Source organism: Gopherus evgoodei, chromosome 19 (genome assembly GCF_007399415.2).
Source record: "Gopherus evgoodei ecotype Sinaloan lineage chromosome 19, rGopEvg1_v1.p, whole genome shotgun sequence".
NCBI classification, from domain to species: Eukaryota; Metazoa; Chordata; order Testudines; family Testudinidae; genus Gopherus; species Gopherus evgoodei.
Genome location: NC_044340.1, coordinates 8,558,014 through 8,578,693, shown reverse-complemented (window position 1 = coordinate 8,578,693; position 20,680 = coordinate 8,558,014). Strand labels below are relative to the sequence as shown.

The window sequence follows — 20,680 nt, the reverse complement described above, 5'->3', positions numbered from 1 at the left end:
TTCCCTCTGACGTTTTGGGAGGTGCTTGCACACAGCTGACATTTCTGAGCCTGCCTGAGGTGGAAAGCAGTCTGTGTGTACTGTATCATTAAAGAAGGGGAGAGGGGTCGGGTAGGGAAACAATCTCAGTTTTTAGCCCTTGCTTTCTGCCTCCTCCGCGTTCTTCTTCTCTCACTGCCTTTAGACAGCCAGCTGCTCCTGCAGAGCGAGTGTGTGTGTGTGTGTGTGTGTGTGTGTGTGTGTGTGTGTGTGTGTGTGCGTGTGCGCAACATGGAGGGAGGGACTGGAGCTGCTGCTGCTGCTTTTACCAATATCTGTACAGCTGCTTCCATTGCAGGGACGCTAGGAACTGGAAGCAATCTTGATGAATCCGAAAGGTCAGTACTATCAATAAATCACCCACAGATATATGCTCCTGAAAGCAGCTTTTTTTTTTAACCCTCTTCTCATAAAAAGAATATTAAGCGGATACCTTAGCTGCTGCAAGGACCAGAATCGTTTCAACAATGTCTAATAAAAAATTAGAGCATGACAATGTTTTAAAAAAAGCAAGCATGTCATTATCACTTAAATAATGCAAGTTCCTTTACAAATGTATAAAGAGAGCCTAAATTTAAGACTATATAGATTTTAAGTTATAGGATATTGGTATGGAAGAAGGGTAAATTATGTCCTGCACTCAGATTTTATTATAGATTATATTAGCATATAAAAAGTAGTCAGGTATAATAATTTGATATTTCTTCATACCTCACCCCTTTATATGGTAGTCTCTTGTGAAGCATTTTCCAGTGAAATTGGTATCAAATGTAAGAATTAGTGTAATTGAAACTTGCTTTTATTTGATCTAAAAATGAAATGTTTTGTGTGATGCTATTTTAAACAGGATAAAATACATAATCCTTACCATGGCTCATTAAAAGAGCAGTAGTCATTGGTGTTCTCAGTGTACTTTTAATGCTTTTTGTGGTTAACTAGCCGTCATTGCCACTGTATGGAAACGAGCTTTGGGAGGTCCAGGTTATCATGTAGTTAAAATTCTTGTGGAATGAGGCAGTGCTGATTATCTTCAGGGAAAATCTTCTCCTTCACCCTTGGCTTTATAAAGTGGCTGATATGAAATAAACCTATTGCTGTTCCAGTCCAGTTGGGCTTTTGTACCTCTGGGCTAAGAGCACAAAAATATTTTCTTGCAGCGAAAGAGGAGTGGAAAGGCAGTTTAATTTAAAACTTGCCTTCTCTGGCGCGGCTGTCACCTCCTACCTGGTTTGCAGATTGTTTTGCAAAACCAAAAGTTATTTACGAACATAGCTCCAGGAAGCAGAAGACTGACTCTCCTATTTCAATGTATGATGCATATAAATTAAGTTTAGCTATTTTATGCTGACTCCACCCACTTGTGTTTATACAGCCGTAGGGGTGCTAGTGTTGCAAAGGAACCCAAATAAACCCAGATTTCTTTGAATTTTTTTCTCTCTCTCTCTCATTTTTTTTGTCCTGAGGGAACTGTTAATGTGGTCTCCATACAGTATTTGACCCATCCAGGAATTGAAATACCATGAGAAGATTGGATGTTGTATAACATTGACCTTGTTATAGGTTCCCGTATTCACTTAAATAGAAAAGCCTTTCAAAAACCTAAACACAAATACCTGAGATAAAAATACTAGAACCCACACACTTCCTAACTTCCATTGGCCATGCAATAATAAATGTGCAGTATTTTACATATTCCAGATTGCTGTGCCCACACCCGTGTGCAGGGCTTTGTGAATAGGAACATCATGGAATTTTCTTGTTTGGTGTGAATTCCTTAGGAAATGCACATGTGGGTGCATAGGTTTGTGTACTAAATGAGGCGGCCATTGTTTGCAAGCAGATAACAGTGTTATGTTACAATATGCTATTTCCATTGCTTAAGGTGCAAGAATGTGGTTAATTGCTGGAAATCTGTTTTTCCTGATAGAGAATGTGCAGCATTCATCTAAATGGATTCCAAATTTCAGGGTTGTCTATAGGTCAAATCTGTTTTAATTCAAGGAGTGCTAGCTTTTTTTCCCCTCCGTTGTGCAAATAGTCCAAGATGTGATGGAATTAGCGTTATTGGCCCTTTAGCATGCTGCTTTTTAGAGTATAGGTAAAAATCTGCATTGATTTTTGGTCAGGTCAATTTGAAAGGATTATGGGAATATTTTTAACTTGTTGCGCTGCCCAGCTTGTGCTCCCGACACTGACATCTTGTTTTGCTGTAGTGTTTGTCAGGGAATTCTGATTGTTGGTATAAAGACGTGATGCTAACTAGTGCAAACTCAGGGCCTAATCCTTTCTGGCCTTACCTGGGCAAAAAATAACCTTCCTTGCATGAGTCAGGACTGCAGCATTGGGTCCAGATGTAGCATTGTTTTGAATATTTTCTTTCTTTTGGGTGTAAACTTGGTGCTGGTGAGAGTGGAACAGTTATTAAAAGATGAACCAGACAGAAGTTTCTCTCTTCCAACAAACTAGTAATGCCTTATTTCTGACTTGAAACACCTCACGCTAATACCAGTCTTTGGCATTTCATATTATATATGTGCCAAGTTGTGGGATGCTTTGTGTGATGTGGCCTTGTGTCCATGAGGACCACCCTGAGACCACTGAGCGTGCTATTATTTGTGACCTGAACATGTCCTCTGCTCCTTCTTACTTTATTTTCTTGCATTTAACTAGTGAGAAGTACCTACACATACTTCTGAGTTCCCCCTCTCAGGATCTTTGTGCTTTTCTTGGAAGAAGTATTCCAATATCATCACTAGTAAAAACAAATATTGAAAGAGAGGGTAACTTACTATTGTTTTGGATCAGTAATGTGAAATGTATACCTTTTCAGTGTGTATGTGTGTGCTTTAACATATTTTGGCAGTCAAATGTGTCCTTTTTTCAGTGAACAATCAAATGGTTGTCTTTATGTGGCTTAAAAATTCCAATTTAATGTAGAGAATAAAGAAAACTTGTAATTTAAAACCAAACTACGATTTTACCAATTTAGAATTTTTCTTTTATTAAACTGTATTGTTTCATTACATCTGAAAAGTTTAGAGAAACATAGGCGTTGGCTTACAGGAATAGAGCATGATATTCCAGCAGCTGTGTCCGAGAGTGGTCACTGATAGATATTTTAAAGGAAGGTATAAATCTACAAGCTTTCACCTATTTTTGCACTCAGTTTTACAGCACTTATATCACAAAAGGAAATTTCTTCCTGACCCAGCTAATGATAGGTTTAAAGCCATGAGGTTTGGTAGCTCTTGTGCCTTTTTCCAGCTAGTGAGAGCAGATGCTATTCTTATTCATAGGTCCCTAATCCTTGTTTTAAATCTTACTAAACTATTTGCTTCAGTATCCTGCAGAAGTGAGTTCCATGGGTTAATTATAGGTCTGTACTTTTAAGCAGATACTTGCCCTATATTTGATCTGTAATACTGTGTCCTTTCAGAGGGCTGAGGGCAGAAGTCACTAAATAGAGGTAGGTGGTTGTCCTGGTTGGTAGCAGAACATCCAGCAGAGTATGATCTCCATTCAGCCATTTGGGCCCAGAATAGCATGTAGTTGCATGATCTGTGTTGCATTATCATCTTGGTTTCCACTTTGATATACCAGGATAGAGAATTGCATAGTCCTGCTTGTTGATAGAGAGCACTCTTGTTCTGAAGAATTCCCTTTTATTAAGCAGTATGGTTGGGTAAATTTGTGAAGCATCCTGAAGATGAGTGTGCATTACTGCTTGTTAGATTACATATATTTACGAGTACTGTAAGTTCAGTTGAATACTCCCTGGAGGATTAAAATCTCTGGCTAATCAAACTTAGAGAAGGAAATTAAACCTTTTAACATGACACTTGTCATAACATTAAAAAACGAAAAAGCCCTCTTTACGACAGCATGCTGATTGTTTCACATCGCAGTTTGTTTTTTAATTAAGACAATTCAAGCTGGAGGCAATTTTACCTGGGTGATCTTAAATGTTCCTTTGCTTTTGCTGAGATAAGACGATGGCTTAGATGGTCACTGAGCGCTCTCTCTCTTGTTCTCACACATACAACATTAGCGGTTTAGTTTTTCTTAGCAAGTGAATTTAGTGCAGTGTCTAACCGCACTGGAATATACCACTCTTGTGATGGAGCCAGCTCTGTTTTCATGATTGTCTACTTGATCTGAATCTCTGGGTGCAGCTTGTTTTCATAAACTGAATGTGACATACTAACGGACTCCAGCAATATATGTTTCCTTTTTTTTCATTATTTATTATATAGTAATTTGCCTACTCACAATGCTGCTGAATAGTCAGTGGTTTTTCAATCCCTTCCCCTCCCAAGGGCTTATAAATTAGTGCTAAAAACCTTGCTCAGGACTGGAATGTAGCGGATGAGATTTGAGCCCTGAAGCAATTAAAAAAAGCACTAACACAAAAAATTGTTTCAATTTCTGGTGGCATTTCTTCGATTGTGGTACTCTGTGTTTTGTCTTTAAAAAGTGAAATGTGACAAGGGGTTACTCATATCACCTTTGTGTATTTTAAAAACACAAGGTGTGAAATAGCCAATGTTTCAAAATCTGCTCTCATCACTACGCTAAATATTTACACCCTAGAGACACAAACATATTTTTGTTAAGCTCTTCACTCTATCACAGCCAGTAATAGTTATTGTATTGGCTAAATATAATGTGTCAACACACATTGTAGTGAATCCATGATCAAATAGGGCTTCAGAATTGTCACTGTGTTGAAAGCCATGGCTACAACAATAGCTGTGTTGCAACTCTCATGACTTTATCGTGAGTCTTGCGATATTTGATTTTTTTTCTTTAAAACTCCTGCTATTAAAAACAGGTGATTATATAAAAGATTCAGTTTTCATTGTAAAAAACCCCCAACATCATGAAGTAAATTTCTAGCCTATATGTTTGTGGAGAAAAGGTTGAAAATATGGCCCAAGTGTATCCTGCAGAAGGCGCATAAAAAGAACCCCAAATTTATTGTATTTTTAAAATCTCATATTTTAAAATAAATTTTAAAATTTTTTGGGTCTGTGTCATGTTTAACTGTTTGGGGATTGACAGTACTGGTAGAAGTATATCTCAGTCACTCATGCTCTAAAGTATAGGTCTTTTGCTCCTATTTGAACTAAAGGGGAATCACAACTGTTAACAATATAGGGCCATTGACACACAGTTGAGCACTTCTGATTCCCTCCAGTATAATATGTTACCATATGAGACACATACCAGCAAGTTCATTAAGATATTTTCAAAAGTTAGAAGTTCTTTTTTGGAAATGTTCTGATCTGGTCAATAAATGTTCCTTCTCAAAACCTATGTTGAATATGAGATTTCCCATGACCCATTTTATACAAGTTGCTGAGTAGGCACAGTGCAGTTTAGAAAGTTTGTGATTGTGTACCGTACTTCCTGAAAGAAGGTTGGAAGGGTTAATATGTTGGGTGGACACAATGTGTCAGAAGTTCTGAAGGCTCTTTTAAAAGACTTGCAGAATACCAGAAGGAAGATGTGCCAGGTGAAGTGGTTTTTCAAAGGAGGAAATGCATATGGTATTGAAGGTAAAAATAAGGAGGAGAATTACTGGTGTTCACAACTTCGTGTGGAAGTTTATTTACTACGTATTGTGGGTGACTTTTTTTTGTTTAAAGGGGCTTACCTTACTTTTATGTTTTCTTGGCTTAAAAAACTTCATTCATCAGCAGGGAGTGGGAAGACTTTACCTGATAAATGAAGGAGGTCATTGGCTTATGTGATTGCAGAGCCATTGGCCATTATCTTTGAAAACTCGTGGTGATTGTGGGGAGGTCCCAGCTGATTGGAAAAAGGCAAATATAGCGCACAACTTTTAAAAAGGGAAGAAGGAGAATCTACAGCCTCTTCTCAGTCTCTGGAAAAATCATGGAGCAGGTCCTCAAGGAAACCATTTTGAAGCACTTGGAGGAGAGGAAGGTGATTAGGAACAGTCAGCATGGATTCACCCAGGGGAAGTCATGCCTGACCAACCTGGTTGCCTTCTATGATGACATAACTGGCTCTATGGATATGGGGAAAGTGGTGGACATGGTATATCTTGACTTTAGCAAAGCTTTTGATATGATCTCCCACAGTATTCTTGCCAGCAAGTTAAAGAAGTATGGACTGGATGAATGAACTATAAAGTGGATAGAAAGCTGTCTAGATTGTCAGGCTCAATGGGTAGTGATCAATGGCTCAGTGTCTAGTTGGTAGCTGGTATCAAGCGGAGTACTCCAGGGGTTGGTCCTGGGGCTGGTTTTTTCCAACATCTTTATTAAACTGAATGATGGGATGGATTGCACCCTCAGCAAATTCGCAGATGACACTAAGCTGGGGAGAGAGGTAGAAACACTGAAAGGTAAGGATAGGGTCCGGAGTGACCCAGACAAATTGTAGGATTGGACCAAAAGAAATCTGAGATTCAACAAGGACAAGTGCAGAGTCGCGCACTTAGGACAGAAGAATCCAATGCACCGTTTCAGGCTGGGGACTGACTGGCTAAGCAGCAGTTCTGCAGAGAAGGACCTGGGGATTGCAGTGGATGAGAAACTGGACATGAGTCAGCAGTGTGCCCTCGTTGCCAAAAAAGCTAACAGCATATTGGGCTGCATTAGCAGGAGCATTGCCATCAGATCGAGGGACGTGATTATTCCCCTCTATTTGACACTGGTGATGCCAGATCTGGAGTACTGCATCCAGTTTTGGGCCCCCCCTACAGAAAGGATGTAGATAAATTGGAGAGAGTCCACCGGAGGGCAGCAAAAATGATCAGGAGGCTGGGGCACATGACTTATGAGGAGAAGCTGAGGGACCTGGGCTTATTTAGTCTGCAGAAGAGAAGAATAAGGCGGGGTTTGATAGCAGCCTTCCAACTGCCTGCAGGGGGGTTCCAAAGAGGATGGATCTCAGCTGTTCTCAGTGGTGGCAGATGACAGAACAAGAAGCAATGGTCTCAAGTTGCAGTTGGGGAAGTCTAGTTTGGATATTAGGAAAAACTATTTCAGTAGGAGGGTGGTGAAGCACTGGAATGGGTTACCTAGCCCATTCTTAGAAGTTTTTAAGGCCTGGCTTGGCAAAGCCCTGGCTGGGATAATTTAGTTGGGGTTGGTCCTGGTTTGAGCAAGGGGCTGGACTAGATGGCCTCCTGTGGTCTCTTCATAGAAGATTAGGGTTGGAAATGTTTCACAGCCCTGAAGGATGTAGCTAGCTAGGTCAGTCTAAGTTTTAGTGAAGAAAAGCCAAACACAATAGTTTGGAGTCCCCCAAGCAGGTCTGGGGTTAGCATCTTGGTAGAAATACCAGCACTTTTACTTTTCCTAGCAGATAGATGTGGTAGAGGACAGCTGGTGTTATCCCTGGACTGCTTGGTGGCTGCCTCCCCGCCCTTCTCTTTTGTGTCTTCTGGGTTGTGAGGCTGGTCTACACTTAACTTAGTTCAGCGTAGTTACAGTGCTCAGGGAAGTGAAAAATCCATCCCCCTGTGTGCTGTAATTGTGCTGACATAGTCCCCCATGTAGATGCAGTTAGGTAGAGGGAAGAAGGCTTCCATGGGCCAAGCTACTATGGCTTGGGGAGGTGGAGTTCGCACAGCAATGGAGAAGCCCCTTCAGTCACTGTAGTCAGTGTCTATTGGATTACAGTGGCAGAGCTGTGCTGCCCATAGTGTAGACCTGACCTGCTAAATTGAATGTGTCTGCAAAATGTCTCAAGTAGCAGAGCTGTTACCCTGATTAGTGAGTATAGGTAGAGGTCTAAATTATATTTTTGTATGCTTATAAAATACATCCATGATCGATTGCTTGTGGGTGCAAACTGGAGGCTGTAATTTTTTTTTTTTAGGGGCCTTATGTAATTTTTTTGATGAATGCTGTACCCTGTTCAGTGGTCACGGTGAGGCAATGTTGTGTGTTCCCATGGTTTTTTGAACCAGTGCCTGGTAGCTTCTTTGAGACATTACTACGGTACATATTTGGAGAAATTCTGAACATTTCTTTCAGACCTATTTGTATGCCTGTCATTAGCTCCCAGCCTCCTTTATTTAAGGTGCTGATGTTCTGCTTTTTAATTAGTTTCCTCCAATTCTCCAGTGGGGTATTTCCTTTTGGGAAAATGGCAGTTCGCCAACTCTTAAGTGGCACCTGGTGGTTGGGTGGAGCTCAAGCTTCATGGATAGTGGATAGGGAGACTTGTACTTAGGGCTTGTCTACACTTAAAACGCTGTAGCACTTCAGTGTAGACGCTACCTACGCTGACAGGAGAGTTTCTTCCGTTGGTGTAGGTAATCTGCCTCCCCAAGAGGTGATAGGTAGGTTGATGGGAGAATTAGGTTGGTTTAACCATGTCATTCAATGGTATGGATTTTTCACACCTGTTAGTGAAGTAGTTATACCAGGCTAATTTGCTAGTGTAGACCAGGCCTTAGTGGGAGTCATTTCAAATAACTTCATGTATGGACACGATATTATTCTGCAGTGAAGGTGCCTTGTTCTGTTAAGTGTAACCCTTTTGAAAGTTAAATTAGTGGGTTAAGCTTAACAGGAACAGGGCACTGTTATTTTGGAATAAGAGTGTCTACACATAGATTTATTCAGGAATAGCTGTTCCTCAAGAGCTCTAGATAAGCCCCGACTGCAGCTCAGTGTACTGCATCAGACATCCACAAGCTGACCTTGGTTGTTTATCCCTTTAACAATTTTTTTTGTTGGCCTTGCTACCTAGAAATCTCCCTCAAGTCGTTTTAAGGATAGATTCAAGTTATTTCTGCATAGGACTAGAATTTAAAAATCTGAAGTTGAATTTCTTCAGTGTTCCATTTTTCAATACAGAATGAAATCCCTCTTTACTCTCCTGCACCCCAAATTTGACAGACTCTCTCATCTCTCGTGCTGACTGATTTTAAACTTACATAAATGAAAAGTTTTATTTGCAGGCAACTTAGCTTTGTTGCCAAGTTTTAATCCATTATTTGGAACTGCAGCTAGTAATTGTATACTAAAATATATTTTACAGTTAAAGCATGAATATTTTTTTCTTGTATATGGATTTTATTTCAGTATGAAATACAGTACTCATAACTCTGCAAGTTAAGCAAAATGACTGTTTTCTGCTACAAATTATTTGTCTTATAGTCATGCCTAAAGGCACCGACTGATGTCATTGGGCTAGATATTGTACATATTTGTAGTGAGATATAGTTCCTGCCCTGAAGAACTTAGTCTAAATAGACAAGTCACTGAGTGGAGGAAAGGCAGTATCAGTATCTCCATTTTACAGATGAGTAACGGAGGCGCAGAGAGATTGTGACTTGCCCAGGGTCGCAGAGGAAGTTCGTGGCTGAACTGGGAACTGAACCTAGATATCCTAAGTCCAGTCCTGTGCCTTAATTGCAAAACCATCCTTCCTACATATTTGACCAGATTCGGATCTCTATTACACCCATATACACTTAATCCAGTGTCACTCCACTAACTTCAATAGGTATTCTGTGTGCTGGGCACCTCTTAAAAACCAGATCATCTTTAGGTATCAACATCTAAAATTTTGACCTGGCAGGACAGGTGGAATTCTAAAACTCCCGGCCCGTCAGCTACTATGATGGTTTTTAAAATTCCCTTCAAGGGATATAAAATTCAGTTTCTTGAGTGTGAGTGTTCCATTGTGGGCTTATTTTTGGCAAGGGGATTTTGGTGCAAAGATGATGATAATTATCTGAATTATTTTCAAATGAGTCAACATGCCATAGGGTTTAGTGTGGGAATGTATCGCTGACCACACTTAGAACAAACAAATAAACAAATAACTAAATGATGGAAAATAATAATAATTATAATCCCCTGAAAAACGTGGCAGTGGAGTAGCTTGAGAACCTTTTGGCTGCCTGTTCTGCATGAAAGAATATATATAGTCATGCCAGCTGGAAGGCCGCTGCTCTTCAAATCTGGCATCACGTTCTGGGTCAAGTCAAAGTACATATTGTCGCTGCAGTCCACTCTGATCATGTGGTGCACTGTAAGGCAGTTTTCGGTGGAGGTTTTTCACAAGTAGAAACTGGCATGTCTCCAATTGTGCGTCCTTTTTTTTTTTTTTTTTTTTTTTTGGTTGGTCAGTTCTGGGCTAGTTTTGTGGCAAATTGAATTTTTCTGTAAAGCGACATGTGGGTTCAAAAAGCACCTAAATGGGAAAACATACCTGAATCTCTGAAGTTGAAACAGATGGAGGTTATTTGAATCGAGCAGTGGGAGAGTCAGTCTTTAGACATTAATGGTGATGCCAATTCCACCAAAGTCTGTGGTCCTCTGTTTATCGCTTACCGCAAGTTGGTTCCTACCATCCAGCAGGCAGAAGTTGACTAGCACTGCTATGAAGGGTTTGTCATGTCAAAGTGATTTTTCTATTCATTGTTTGCAGATGAAAGGTACTATATAAACGCAAACTTACTTAATTTCGTTAGCAACCACTTTTTAAGACAGGACATTAGGTTATGTTGGGGAATTCGACCTGCATGCATCTTAAATATTTTTTGCTTCCTTCAGATGGTACTAAATAGATCACAAATACACTTAGGTTCTAAAATGATTTTTATCAGTGATGTTAAATTGCCAGGTGTTTCGTAAAAGCCTGGGATTGAAATTGGCCTGATAAACCAATATTTTGTTTTCCTGTGGTTTGATTCTTCATACTTAGCATGTCTTGAAAGATACCGTGGTACATATTTACAACAAACTGCTTCCATTCATTTTCAAGGACCTGTTAGTTTTTGTGTCAGTGGAGGCTGTTGCTCAGCCTAGTTGAATGATCTGCTGATTTGTCTTCCTACTGTTCACCTTAGCAGCTTTGGTTCTCCATAAATTGGAGTTAATGAGTAGGGTGTCCTGAAAAGTAATACTATCAAACTGCCATCAGGGATCAGATTGGAGAGGAGAAAGAACTGTAATATTGTGGTGGTAAATAATCATGTGTTTTACAATTTTTATTTTTCTGACATCTGCTCTCTTTGCTGTTGCCCAGACCTTGGCTGTCTTTTCATGTACAGATGTTGCACAGATGAATGAGAGGCAGCCATGTGAAAGGGAAACAGGCCTCTCTTAAAGCTGATGAAAAGATGTCAGATGCATACATAGAATTCCTTTTTAAGGGAGTGTGTGTATATATAATACACACACACACAAAATATGAGTGAATTGAAAGAGACAATACCACACATTTGACTTGTTTTCTCTCCCACTTTTGTGGAAGGGGAAGAAGAATTTTGGGTTTTGTTCAGTTAAAATAGTACAAGTACTTTAGATAATGTATTTGTCTTGGCATGCCTGTGCAGGGGAATAATTTTAAAAGGTTGATACTGATTTGAGATTTACATCTAAATTGTGGTATACACTCAATGCTTAGGTGCTTTTCATTTAATTTTCCTTGAATTTTGTGTGTGTTTGTTTTTGACTTCATGGAAGTCTTCGTTTCCTTCCTGTATGTGCTGACACTGATCATGGCATGTGCTAAAATGATGAAATTAAATGTGATACCAGCTTCCCTTCATTTGGGGGGAGGCAGGAGATAATTAATGATTTTATGCTGGCTCACAATCCCATGCTGTGAGTAAAATGAGGATAATACACATCCTCTGTCAGGTAGCTGTGAAAAATGCTTTGGGATCCTCAGTAGAAGGTTCTGTATAAGGCCAAAAATGGCATCATTAAATGTTATTAACATGTCTAGACTAATTCTCATGAATCACAGACTATTCAAAGGAAGATTTTAAAGAGGTATACTCCAGCTCTTTAATTCTGGACTCTCCCTATTTCTCTCCAGTCATAGTTCCCACCCTGGGTATGCAGAAGTGTGGCACTCAGTGGTAGCCTAGTTTAGCTCTCATGGAAGTCAGTTGAGAGTTTCCCTGTTCTGTAGTTGACTAAACATTCCTTTTAGGAAGGCAACTGATTTGGTGGCTGCGTGGGGTTTTACCATCAACTCCAATGGAAGCAATTAGGTCAGTGATGAATGCTTTTTAAAAATCCCATCTGTACCATGTACACGTTGACTGGGAAGGCAAATATCCTCTTGAGGCTCCCAAGTGAGACTAAGGTCTCTGTGTGTGCACAATCCCCCAGGGGACCAGCAGTCTCATCTGAAGTAAATGAGGGTCTTTTCGTCTATAGTATTGATGATCTCAGGCATTAAGAAAAGCCATGAGTTAGGACCCAAAACTCATTATATTATTATTTTTTTAATTATAGAATTTGGCTTTGCTTTATTTGTCTTCTGTTTTTTGAGTCTTTAGGGTGCACTCGGGTCACGTTTTCAAGCTTTTTCTCCACAACCAGAAGGGTCGGTCTGTGTGTCTCACACTCACACACACACATCACATGATTCCAGGATCTGAGATTTTTAGACGAATGCCATTTATTGTGGGACTCTCAATAAAATAATGAAATCCACCCCTTGAGACACAACAAATAAGATTAACAATCTTATTCCAGTTTTTTTATATATATCTGTATCTATATAGATACAGATATTGATATATATTTTTTTCTTTTTCTCTATAGCAGCCAATGGAAGAGAAGATGTCTCTTGGGCTAGTGCTGTAGGCTGTGCAAATTAGATTACATATCCGATTACTGCTAACAAAATATTGACTTTGGATATGGGATTGATTACAAATACCAATTGTTATTAAAAATATTTTGTTGAACACCAGCAGATGTTTTCACAGACTTTGAAATTAAAATATGGCTTGTTTTTGAATCAAGTTGTTTTTCTTTATAAGATGATGTTTCTTATGAGTCTCCTATGGCCCGCAAGGGAATACAAGATAATCCCATTTTTCTTTTCTTTCTCACACATACACATGTTGTTCTGGCATTGTGCTAGAAAATGCATTACCATAGACTGAAATCTCCAGAAGCTGAAAGTCATGTTGAGGGGTTTTCTACATATGGAAATAGCCTGAAATAACTAGTGCAGATCAGGAGAAGAGCTGTGTGTAAGCTTGAAACGTGCATCTCTCACCAACAGAAGTTGGCCAACAAAAGATATTACTTCACCCGCCATGTCTCTAGTTATCCCTCAGGAGCTTCCTGTGTGGACACTCTTATGCCACTTTTGGAAGGGGTTTAGGTGCAAAAAGTCTCTCAGTGTGAAATAAGCATGTCCATGTGAAGAGTTAGTGCAGAATACCTGTTGCACTTTAAATTCATACCTTAGCCTATTTTGCATAGCTTCCCTGTGTAGACAAGCCCTAGAAACTGCAAAGTGCTACTTAATGGAAGAAAATGTTTATGCATCTACAGGCAGAATTTCACAAAATGGCATTGCATATTTGGGGTTTATGGAAAGAACTTCTTTGGCAGTTTACCCTGATACTGAATTACTTATGGAATCCACACAACAACCTGACCAGCCACCTTCCTGACAAGAAAGACTAGGAATATTGCAAATAATGAACAGATGTTACTGGCTGGACCTGGCTGGTTAAAACAAAATCCTTTGGAAATTATGGATTTGTTCATTTACCTATTCATTCTTGAGCGCCTGAAATAAACGGTAGTGTGTTTAAAATTGCAGGATTTTTAGTGACCCAATGCACACTTGTATAAAATAAATAATGTTGAAATGCAAAGTTGAAGAAAACCAATGAGCAGACTGCTCAACCATGTCGAGCAACAATCCAGGTGCAATGGGGTTTCCTGGGTGCATGCGCTAGACTTTCATTTGCAGAGATTGTCTTAATTTATGCACCCTGGTGTCACTATGAACAGAAGTTGAAGGGGTTGCAAACATCCTGCCCATCCTATACTGCTTAATGAGGCTTTGGAGTTTCAGGTAGATGGGAGTAAAGCAGCGGCAGGGTCCCGATGATGAGAACTCTTGAAATAGCATATAAATACTCCTGAAGTGCATGTCTCATTAACGGTCAGCACTAGGAGGAACCAATATTATGGGCAGGTGCAGGAACATGCTGCTTTGCGATTCGCTGAGGGTCAGAAAGCCCTTTAGCTGTAATAATGTGCCCCCAGGTCACATACAAGGAGCTTGAATTGAAGAGTTGGGATCTGTGACGTGCACCCTTGGGGAAATGTCTGTTTAATCTATTTTATTTTTTCCTCTGTCTCTCAGCGCTGTTGCGAAGGTGCTGATCTGTAGATGTCATGGTGATTTGTGTAGTATAAATGTACAGAACAGGACAGGAAATACGGGTTTTATAAATCATTTTCTGTGTCATCCTCAATGCTGTTATAATAGGGGGTTAATTAGATGGCCACAGGAATTATCTGCCAGTTATTTATTATATACCCAGAAGAGTCACTTGGCAATAATGAGTTGAACATACAATATATATTTTTGTAAAGATCTAAACATAATGCTTACTTGGAACATTCATTTATGGTACTAATCCTGAAGAAAGTAGGCAAACATTGTTTAGGACATTTATTTTTTAATCTGGTATATACTGCTCCAGAACATGTACAGCTCTAACTATCCTATTAATCAAATGTATATACTTCCATGCTCACTATTATCATATCTGAGCACCTACTGGTTTTGGGACCAATCTTTTTTGGAACACCAAGACTCTGCTCTGTGGCTGTTTCAAAGGAACACCTAGTTCAGGTTTGTGGCTCAGATTCTACGATGCTGAATGCAGTATGTGAACCTACATTGAATACAGTAGAAAAATTAGTGTGGCAAAGAGCCCTTGATGGAATTGTAATGAGCCTTGGAACCTAACAGACCTATTTTTTATATTCAGTTGGGACTCTGTCCCTGGAAGAGTGCAGTGGGTGGGCGAGGTTCTGTAGCCTGCAGTGTGGCTTGACTAGATGCATGGTGCAGATTAGATCATCGTGGTGGTCCCTTCTGGCCTTAAAGTCTAAGTCTACAATAAAAATAATACATTAGCACCTTCCATCCTAAAAGTGGCTTACAAATAGTAATAAATTGAACTTCCCAAAATCCCTGTGCACCAGTAGGCAAGTAGCAATATCCTTACTTTACCGATGAGGGTACTGAGGTACGTATTGGTTCAGGCCAGAATTTTTACAATTGTCCACTCATTTTGGGTGCCCTAGTTTTTAAATGCCAATTTTTAGACACTGGTGGCCCAAATCTAAGGCTGTCAAAATAGAAGATACTTATGAAAACTTTGGCCTAAGTCACTTGACCAAAGTAACATGGTGAGTTGGTTGCAGAGCTGATAATTTTGAGCGCCACTCCCATGCTTTGTTCGGTTGATCTTGCTTCTTTCTTAGTTGTACTTGGTATTTACTTACAGTAGAACTTACTGTGCTCAATAGAAAAATAAAATTTTATCATTTTAATTAGCACATCCAGAGTCTTCTATATTTACTATAAAACAAGACCAGGTAGAAGGTACTAATTATACACTGTAATGGTAATGGAAGACATCATCAATCTTTGTCCAACTAAGAGGCAAGATGATATGCCAAGAAAAGAAAATGTGCTTCTTGACTAAACTTGCTCTCCTGTAGGGGTTTCATAATTTGGTGATGAGACGGCAGCAGATGACATAAAAGTGCAGGATGGTATTGTTCACTTTTTCATTAAAGAGAAAAGTAAAGCGTAACACATAAATGGGTGGTGTTAATGAAGTTGGAGGGCTTTTTAAATTTTGCTTGAAAAGCTTTTAAAATTAGCCTTGAGAATCCTAGGAAATTCACGCTAATTAACGCTGAGAGTTCTTTTGCAAAACTTGTCACTAAATCTTGCATTTAATGTAAGAATCTGTGGATAATTATCTGATTAACGTGATAAATTGCAGAGATTAGGTAAGAACAGAGCAATAGCATCTTCATTCATGTTCCATTTGATCTTAAAGGAAAGCTGCAGTAGATAGCTCAATATTTTGTAAGTAAGAACGGAACTGTTAAACTTGAGTTTTCAAAACAGTGTTGTTGTTTTTTTTTAATACTTGTCATGGGGCCAGATTGTTCCTTTGGATGGAAAGACCCCAGATAGGAGATAGGAAACTCATGTTTAGATTGTGCCACCTCTGCTTAGGCCGAGAGCACCTTATTCTGTGAGTTGCGCATTAAAATCATGGGAAATATTCATGGAGGTAAGTACTATTCAGAAAGAGTTGAGGATACCAGACTCATCTTCTCTCAATGGGATTCTGTCACTTACTTTCCAACAGGTTATTCTGTGTGTGTATATGTCCATAGGAGTGAACAGGAGGAGATGGAAGGTGGGGGTGAGAGATCTCTATCAAACAGTCAGGAGATATAGTCCCAGATCATAGGTAACTAGTGGTGTTCCCCAAGGGTCAGTCCTGGGACCAATTCTATTCAATTTATTCATAAATGATCTAGAGAAAAAGGTAAACAGTGAGATGGCAAAGTCTGCAGATGATACTAAACTACTCAAGATAGTTAAGACCAAAGCAGATTGTGAAGAACTTCAAAAAGATCTCACAAAACTAAGTGATTGGGCAACAAAATGGCAAATGAAATTTAATGTGGATAAATGTAAAGTAATGCACATTGGAAAAAATAACCCCGACTATACATCCAATATGATGGGGGCTAATTTAGCTACAGCGAGTCAGGAAAAAGGTCTTGGCGTCATTGTGGATAGTTCTCTGAAGATGTCCACGCAGTGCGCAGAGGCAGTCAAAAAAGCAAACAGGATGTTAGGAATCATTAAAAAGGGGATAGAGAATAAGACTGAGAATATATTATTGCCCTTATATAAATCCATGGTATGCCCACATCTCGACTACTGTGTACAGATGTGGTCTCCTCACCTCAAAAAAGATATTCTAGCACTAGAAAAGGTTCAGAAAAGGGCAACTAAAATGATTAGGGGTTTGGAGAGTGTCCCATACAAGGAAAGATTAAAGAGGCTAGGACTCTTCAGCTTGGAAAAGAGGAGACTAAGGTGGGATATGGTAGAGGTATATAAAATCATGAGTGATGTGGAGAAAGTGGATAAGGAAAAGTTATTTACTTATTTCCATAATACAAGAACTAGGGGTCACCAAATGAAATTAATAGGTAGCAGGTTTAAAACAAATAAAAGGAAGAAGTTCTTCACACAGCGCACAGTCAACTTGTGGAACTCCTTACCTGAGGAGGTTGTGAAGGCTGGGACTATAACAATGTTTAAAAGGGAACTGGATAAATTCATGGTGGCTAAGTCCATAAATGGCTATTAGCCAGGAAGGGTAAAAGATGGTGTCCCTAGCCTCTGTTTGTCAGAGGATGGAGATGGGTGGCAGGAGAGTGATCACTTGATCATTGCCTGTTAGCTTCACTCCCTCTGGGACACCTGGCATTGGCCACTGTTGGTAGACAGATACTGGGCTAGATGGACCTCTGGTCTGACCCGGTACGGCCGTTCTTATATGTTCTTATGTTCCTAGATTTTAAGGCTAAAGGGAAGCATTATTGTTGTCTGGTCTGACCTCCTGCAATAACACAACCTGAAGAATCTCACCCAATAATTTTTCACCAGGCTGAAGTGCCTTTTGGGGAGATGCAGTTTGCTGAAGGCCTAGGCTATCCGCTTAACTGGACCACGCAGACTGAGCTTCCTCTGTGCATAGCTGTCCCCAGGCCCTCTAAAGGGAAGGAGAGTCCATAACATAGAAAGGGAGTGTGCATAAGTAAATACAGCCAGCTGCCCATGTGAACCCTAGCACGCCCTGCCCTCCCCCCCGCCCCCGAGTGTTCTGCATGGGGGCTGATTTGGGAATGGTGGCATGTGCCTCTTCTGTGCATGCTGGGACAGAGCTGCACAGGAAGGTCACCAACGAAACAATCTGGTCTACGGTACCAGTAGCTCCATTCAGTTTTGTTTGGTGTATCTCAGGGTGGCAGTTTGCAGTGGGGGAGATGTCACCTGAGTGATCCAGCTTTGTGTTTCCCTGCAAGAGACCCTGTTTCCTGATGCACAGGGGAAGTGAGAATATTCAAGACTCATCAGAATCCTTTGGAAATCAGCCATTTCAGAGTTGTTTCTTTTTCAAAGATAACTTTCAAACAAGATATTACACAAACCGTTAAAAAACAACCAATCAAACGAGTTAAAATTTGCCTTAAAAACTACAACTTTAAGGCCATGTCTACATTAGGGAAATTTTCTAAATGTTTCCCACCTTTGCTAACATCTTGCTAGCATGAGTGTAGATAAGTCACTGGTTACCTGCACCATTTTATGCACAAAGTCACTTAATATACTCTGTGCCTTTAATGCTGCTCAGTGTTAAAAAATACTGGTTCATGTGTACGTAGGGGGTCCCAATAATGCTAACACGGAGTAGAATAAGAATTTTCACTATGAGAAATGTTTAGACTATGGGTATAACTTTCAAAAAGGACTCAGACATGTAGAAATGTAAGTTCCATTGACTTTCAGTGAAAGCTAGGTCTTAAATGACTCAATTCTTTTTGAAAATGGGGACTTAACATAGGAATGGCCATACTGGGTCAGACTAATGGTCCATCTAGCCCAGTTCCATGTCTTCCAACAGTGGCTAATGCCAGGTGCCCCAGAACAGGTAATCATTGAGTGATTCATCCCCTCGTCTACTCCAACTTCTGGGAGTCAGAGGCTAGGGACACCCAGAGCATAGGGATGCATCCCTGCCCATCTTGGCTAATAGCCATTGGTGGATCTATACTCCATTAGCTTATCTAGTTCTTTTTTGTACCCTGTTATGGTTTAGGACTCGTGGCAACTTAGTCTTCTAAGTCACTTGGGTAAAATTTTCAAAGGTTTCTAGTGCCCTTAGTGTAAACAGGGCCTGAAATAGTCTAATTTCCATTGACGTCTAATGAGTCTTGAATTTCCTCTGTCAGCCTGATGTCCTCCGCTTAGGTTATTAAATTTTTTTTTTGGTTCTATTTCAGGCTCTTCATTTTTCCCTAGAGCGGTTTCCCTCTTTCTTGTAATCAGATTTAGGGTTTAGAATCTCTTTTATATTACACTAGAGTTTTTCCTTTGACTGGCTTGAGACCTGCTGACAGGATGAGTTTTCTTTTCATAGCATTATGGTAATAGGGCTAACAATTCAGGGAATGAGTGACAGTTAACTCACTTTCCAGGAGATTTTGTTGGCTGTTTGGCTGCTTTGTAAGCATTATTCTTAGCAGAAATCTTTTGCAAGTGTGGTCTATCATGCATTATATTTCCACTTTCTATCACTTCATTTCACTATCTTTTTAACTTTTCTTTTTTAAGCTCTTATTTTTGGTGGAGTTGGAGCATTTTTTTTTTAACCTTTTCAGGCCAAGCCATTACAGCTTCTCTGACCCTTTTTAGATATTTAAAAATAAAATAAAATAAAAAAACAGATTTGTGCCGTGAAATTATGGCACAGAACTGTTTTCTTATTTTATGTCCTTTGCCAGATCACTCAGCTTTTTAATACTTTGATCATAAAGGTATTTTATTACCGACAATGTGACTCAGGATAATTAACAGTTTGCAGTGAAATATTCCAGCCTCTGGATTGGACAGAAATATTAGCTTCACTTAGTCATTGTGGGAAAACAGTTGAATTGCTATATGCTACCCATCAGACAGCTCTCTATTTGCAACAACATTTCCCTCTCGCCTCTCATTATTTTTTGCAGGCTGCCACCTAAGGGAAAATTCGCACTTCTGCATTACGTCAGTGCTGCTCTTGTGTGCAATCAGATTTATCAGCATGAAGTTGGGAGAGAGAAGTTATAAGTCAAATCTTGTGAAAAAGAGACTGCTCTATGTGAGAGAAGGGAGTGTTCTTTAATAGTAATAAGGAAAGGACTCCTGGGTTCCTCCTATTCCAGACTCTGACTCGGCGAGGGAAAGGGGAGGGTTAAATCATTTAATCTCTTCTTGTGCAGCATTTCCCCCGTCTACACTACTGCGGTAAGTTGACCTGTGCTACGCAACTCCAGCTAGGTGAATTACGTAGCTGAGGTCAACTTACCTTAGGTCAAGTTACCATGGGGCCTAACAGCAAGACTGCTGAGCCTCACGAGGATTATACCGCCAGGGGAGGGCAAGGAGCATTTCCACCTATTCTGTCCATTGGGAAAATGGAGAAGGAAGGGAAGCTTTAGTTTTGGTCTGTTACTCAACAGAGAACTCCCATTGGAGAAGGCTTCAGCAGGAGTACGAGGAATTGGCTGGTTATTTTGCTGCCCTGACAACACCCCCTCTCTGGCTTGATGCCCCAGGAGAAAGGAGACTGCTGCATCTTTGTTTTGCTGCAACCCCACCCTGTTGCTGGCCTGTGCCCTGATTTGTGCCAGCTCCTCTGCACTAATGCATGTCTCCTTCGTGCACTCATCTAACTGCTCTCAAATAGCTTTTCTGGTTGCAGCTTCAGCTGCTGTATCTTCCTAGCCCATTATTCCTCAGTCAGAGCTTTCTCTGTGTAGAAAAATGCCTTGTAACCGCAGTGCAGAAGCACTGGTGAACAAGAGCTTAACTCCAGCTCCGTTTCTTCTATTTGCTCAGGTATTCAGAGGAGAGCAGTAAGAATGGCTGCTTGGGAGACAGAAGGTCCAGCTGCTTAGACTGGAGTCCATAGGGCTGGGTTGAATCCCAAGCTGGGCACTATTTCTGTTTATCTTAATTTATTTTACTTTCTTGTGATAAATACTGTCGGTTGAGGAAAAGA

The 20,680-nt window shown here is 40.1% G+C and overlaps 1 protein-coding gene across 7 annotated transcripts in view; it reads left to right on the top strand.

The window, feature by feature from the left end:
- ARHGAP32 (Rho GTPase activating protein 32) overlaps window positions 1-20,680 on the top strand; it is a 409,701-nt gene that overhangs the window by 128,986 nt on the left and 260,035 nt on the right. The window contains exon 1 of one of the 7 annotated variants that reach the window (XM_030538278.1): window positions 325-377. The exons of the other annotated variants lie outside the window; for them this stretch is intronic. The gene's annotated coding sequence lies outside the window, so the exon portion shown is untranslated. Of the gene's footprint in view, window positions 1-324; window positions 378-20,680 lie in introns of those variants that run through there. 7 annotated transcript variants of the gene reach the window in all.